Consider the following 6,000-nt stretch of genomic DNA (forward strand, 5'->3'; position numbering starts at 1 on the left):
TTCCATGGGCTAGAGGTAGCAGTGTGCGTATTAAAGCCACTCACCGTAGCTGCGACAAAAGCTTGTTTAGTCTACGACTATGACATCGCTCCTGAATTATTGGGATATAAATAACTGAGAAGTGATTGAAATAGGCACAGGAATGGGTCCAGGATCCTTAATAAAAACTTCCGTTTTTTTCAGTGAATCTCTCAGTAGCTGAACTTGTGAAGTCACTTTTGAATGTTGTGGATTTATAATCAGTGTGATGTATTGAAGCCTAATCTGCTCAGCTGATGAATCAAAGCACATCCATGTATAGAAATAAAAGAAAAATGCCCAGAACTAGGAGATTTTAATGCACTTGATATTTGACTGAATAGAGATGGCTATCACAGGAATTCATCACTCATGCGTCCGAGAAAATGGCTAATCTAAATATTCTCGCACTGTCAGCAAATAGTGATAATGCTGATTGTCATTCATGTTTAGAGCTTAGGAAATGATGTGCGATCAGACTAAATCCTACCCAAATGTGTGGAGAGAGAAAATATAGACTATCCAGGAGTGCGCTACGACAACAAACTGGTCAGTGAATAATAGCTCACCAATTGGAGAAGCATGGACCATACACAAAAGTATTCCCAGCCTTGCCACATCCTAGTTCATATCATGCCTATTATCATGTAGATCAAACAACTACCCATCATAAATGAATGAACAATTCAAGAAACTTCTTAGACGCATGATAAAGCAATGGGATATGTTAATCTTTACAGGCTTAAAACGGTGCAGGTACAGTTATTTTAAGATTAGGAATGCTTGTAGAGAGTTGATAAGTAAGACTAGATAGTCATATAAAAATGATTTTTTATGGGCTGTTGAAATATTCTGAAGAAGTTATTCTCATATTTAAAGAGGCAGACCCAGAGAAGTAATGGAATCTCACCCCTTCTGGTACAGGAAAGTCTGTTGATATTAGCAAGAAATGATGAAAAAGCTTAATCATTATCGAAATATTTTAGTGAAGTGTTTTCTACGGGCAATGAGGAAAGATCAACAACTAATCATAACCAGGGCTGCTTGTCATCGAGAAAAACTGTCTTAAGATCAACTCAACATCTCAAACCGGATAAGCTCAGTGTTCCTGACGATATTCATCATGGAATTATGAAAGAGCTGTCGGACGTTTTGGCTGGACCTATGGTTATGCTGTTTGATTTGTTTCTGCCGCATCTCCTTACGAATGGCGTTATATATGTCGTCCGCTGAATAATCTAATTTTTAGCAATAATCCAGGCGAGTTCAACTGTCTTACTTAATGATTTTTGTACTGAACATATATATGTTTTCCAGTTGCTTTTGCCATATATTTGTAAGTGTCCCTAGGCTGAATGCAGTAACTTCTTATGGAATGTTTATAACGCGTCATATTCCTGCCTGAAGTTTCATAAGCAGCCTGGTCGTGTTCATTATTTTTCATTGTCATATACGTCAACAACCTGCTTGTTAACCTGGCCCGTACATACGTTACACTATATCTTCATGTCTTCTAAATTTAGAAATCATCTGAATCGCCTTTAACGTGTATAAATAAACCCATCATAGTCGTTGTTGCTAATCGTATTTGGGTTTATGGATTGGTTTATCATAGTAGCAGCCTAAAATGCAGACATAGTTTAGATAATTAGATTACAAATTTAGGTACTATCAACGGCACTAGTCAAATAACTAAATCCCCAGGTCGCTGTTGACTAAACAAACGTTTAAAATCAAAACTCCGTAGCCTACTAAAATTACCTCTAAACGAATATTTCTGAATTGAAAATTATAATATAATTAGGCGTCTCGGATTCTGTAACACTACAAATTTCTGATAATTTCGAATCACATAAAGCAAAAATACCTATTTTTCCACTGGCTAATCCTCAATCAACACTATAACTAGTTTAACATAATAGTTTCAGGATATCGTCATAAAGCATTGTCATGACTTGACAATCACGTAATATGATTGATAAAATTAATGAAACTATTAACGAAATCGGTCAGCAAATTGACTTATAATTATCACTAGTGTTGTTTTTCTTTTATCTTCATTCACTACAGATGATTACAGTATGTTTCTCTATCAGTTGTTCATTCAGTAAATATCTCAAAACCTTGTCAGTCTAATTGATGGTTTAGCGACACAATCATGCATGCAAATAATCAGTATAAGCAGTCGAGCAAATCTCCTGCAAACTGAAAACATCAATGTCGAATTTACCACAACACTGACTGAGGTTCAAGCCATTATCATAGACATGAGTTGGGAGTGTACTCCCTTGGTTACAACTTATGTACTTCCTGATAATCACATGAGCATCACTCACGGTTAATCATCTTGTAAAAACGTATTTGGCCGAGTACATCTTACAGCACCACATCACTTAGTAATGTGACACAGGCTTAACTGATTTCAGTAACTTATAATCACCATATCTCATTTAAATCGTATTCTGCCCGTATACGTGCAACTAACTTGTATGCCCATCAGCCGGCAAGTATAAATATAAATAAATAGTCTATCGCAGATCAGAACATTGAGTCTAGAGCATGTCTCTTACGAACACACTCATGTTTAACGATTTTTCCTAGCTATCTGTCCAAAACTCATATAATTATCACTCATGTATTGAAATTTTGTTTTAATAACCATTCATGTGTATTAGTAGTATTAATAAATTTTATCACGGTCAAGTAAAAACGAGGTTGAGAAAATCTCCACGTAACTAAATAAACCGTATCAAACTAACTGGAACACTAGTTGGAATTCTTTTCCATGGTAATACTTTTGTTCTTTCAGTTAGCCTACTAATACAGATGCAATTGGAAATCACATATGGACGGGTTACCGGCATAATTGTTAATTGGTTTCATAATTTAAACCAAAACTAATACCAATATTAACATTTCTACAATATTCATTACTTTAATATTTCTAAACACAAAATACTTACTACCTATACGTCAAGCTATTAACCAACGGCTATTAACACGCATTGTTTTATTATTATTACTGTAATCCCATTTTTTATAGCTCAAATTATCTTCACCCAAATTGTCATTTTAAGCGTGTCAAGCATGAAGGCAGATTTTTTAAAAAATTATTACATGTATTTCCCGACCAGATGCTGCCGCCTTCTTTTGATTTATCTTTCAGCTTATCATTACCCGGGGATTCTTCCTAGTCTTGGTAACCTTCAACGCACGACGATCCCATCCAATTCGGTATCGAACCAACATCACGTTGATTCTGGTGGAAGAGTAGTGTAGTGGCATTGAACAATAACCGCACAATCCACAAAGCTGAACACGAGACTACTCAGAAAATAGATATTCAATATTTAACGCGGAGAAATACCTAACAATGGAGAAGGCGCGAACAATGAATTGAATGGACTGGAGTCGATCGAGTGGCATGGCTCGGCCATGCAGGCGTGGTCTCTGCTGAATGTTACCTTATATCTTCTATTCATATTAAATATATTGTTCTTTCTCTAGCCTAACCTTGTTCTACATCATATATTGGTAATTGATACGGTACAGTGAGTTGGTGTAGTCGATGGCGTGACTTCCACGTAAGATCTTATAGATTAGGCAGTTATATCATGACAAATCTACAAATTTAGGATTAGGTCTATTATTAGAGCAGTACTAATATCATAGTAGACCATAATTCTACAAGTACTCCTAGCCTTGCCACATCCTAGTTCATATCATGCCTATTATCATGTAGATCAAACAACTACCCATCATAAATGAATGAACAATTCAAGAAACTTCTTAGACGCATGATAAAGCAATGGGATATGTTAATCTTTACAGGCTTAAAACGGTGCAGGTACAGTTATTTTAAGATTAGGAATGCTTGTAGAGAGTTGATAAGTAAGACTAGATAGTCATATAAAAATGATTTTTATGGGCTGTTGAAGTATTCTGAAGAAGTTATTCTCATATTTAAAGAGGCAGACCCAGAGAAGTAATGGAATCTCACCCTTCTGGTACAGGAAAGTCTGTTGATATTAGCAAGAAATGATGAAAAAGCTTAATCATTATCGAAATATTTTAGTGAAGTGTTTTCTACGGGCAATGAGGAAAGATCAACAACTAATCATAACCAGGGCTGCTTGTCATCGAGAAAAACTGTCTTAAGATCAACTCAACATCTCAAACCGGATAAGCTCAGTGTTCCTGACGATATTCATCATGGAATTATGAAAGAGCTGTCGGACGTTTTGGCTGGACCTATGGTTATGCTGTTTGATTTGTTTCTGCCGCATCTCCTTACGAATGGCGTTATATATGTCGTCCGCTGAATAATCTAATTTTTAGCAATAATCCAGGCGAGTTCAACTATCTTACTTAATGATTTTTGTACTGAACATATATATGTTTTCCAGTTGCTTTTGCCATATATTTGTAAGTGTCCCTAGGCTGAATGCAGTAACTTCTTATGGAATGTTTATAACGCGTCATATTCCTGCCTGAAGTTTCATAAGCAGCCTGGTCGTGTTCATTATTTTTCATTGTCATATACGTCAACAACCTGCTTGTTAACCTGGCCCGTACATACGTTACACTATATCTTCATGTCTTCTAAATTTAGAAATCATCTGAATCGCCTTTAACGTGTATAAATAAACCCATCATAGTCGTTGTTGCTAATCGTATTTGGGTTTATGGATTGGTTTATCATAGTAGCAGCCTAAAATGCAGACATAGTTTAGATAATTAGATTACAAATTTAGGTACTATCAACGGCACTAGTCAAATAACTAAATCCCCAGGTCGCTGTTGACTAAACAAACGTTTAAAATCAAAACTCCGTAGCCTACTAAAATTACCTCTAAACGAATATTTCTGAATTGAAAATTATAATATAATTAGGCGTCTCGGATTCTGTAACACTACAAATTTCTGATAATTTCGAATCACATAAAGCAAAAATACCTATTTTTCCACTGGCTAATCCTCAATCAACACTATAACTAGTTTAACATAATAGTTTCAGGATATCGTCATAAAGCATTGTCATGACTTGACAATCACGTAATATGATTGATAAAATTAATGAAACTATTAACGAAATCGGTCAGCAAATTGACTTATAATTATCACTAGTGTTGTTTTTCTTTTATCTTCATTCACTACAGATGATTACAGTATGTTTCTCTATCAGTTGTTCATTCAGTAAATATCTCAAAACCTTGTCAGTCTAATTGATGGTTTAGCGACACAATCATGCATGCAAATAATCAGTATAAGCAGTCGAGCAAATCTCCTGCAAACTGAAAACATCAATGTCGAATTTACCACAACACTGACTGAGGTTCAAGCCATTATCATAGACATGAGTTGGGAGTGTACTCCCTTGGTTACAACTTATGTACTTCCTGATAATCACATGAGCATCACTCACGGTTAATCATCTTGTAAAAACGTATTTGGCCGAGTACATCTTACAGCACCACATCACTTAGTAATGTGACACAGGCTTAACTGATTTCAGTAACTTATAATCACCATATCTCATTTAAATCGTATTCTGCCCGTATACGTGCAACTAACTTGTATGCCCATCAGCCGGCAAGTATAAATATAAATAAATAGTCTATCGCAGATCAGAACATTGAGTCTAGAGCATGTCTCTTACGAACACACTCATGTTTAACGATTTTTCCTAGCTATCTGTCCAAAACTCATATAATTATCACTCATGTATTGAAATTTTGTTTTAATAACCATTCATGTGTATTAGTAGTATTAATAAATTTTATCACGGTCAAGTAAAAACGAGGTTGAGAAAATCTCCACGTAACTAAATAAACCGTATCAAACTAACTGGAACACTAGTTGGAATTCTTTTCCATGGTAATACTTTTGTTCTTTCAGTTAGCCTACTAATACAGATGCAATTGGAAATCACATATGGACGGGTTACCGGCATAATTGTTAATTGGTTTCATAATTTAAACC

Source organism: Schistosoma haematobium, chromosome 2 (assembly GCF_000699445.3).
Source record: "Schistosoma haematobium chromosome 2, whole genome shotgun sequence".
Classification (NCBI taxonomy): Eukaryota; Metazoa; Platyhelminthes; class Trematoda; order Strigeidida; family Schistosomatidae; genus Schistosoma; species Schistosoma haematobium.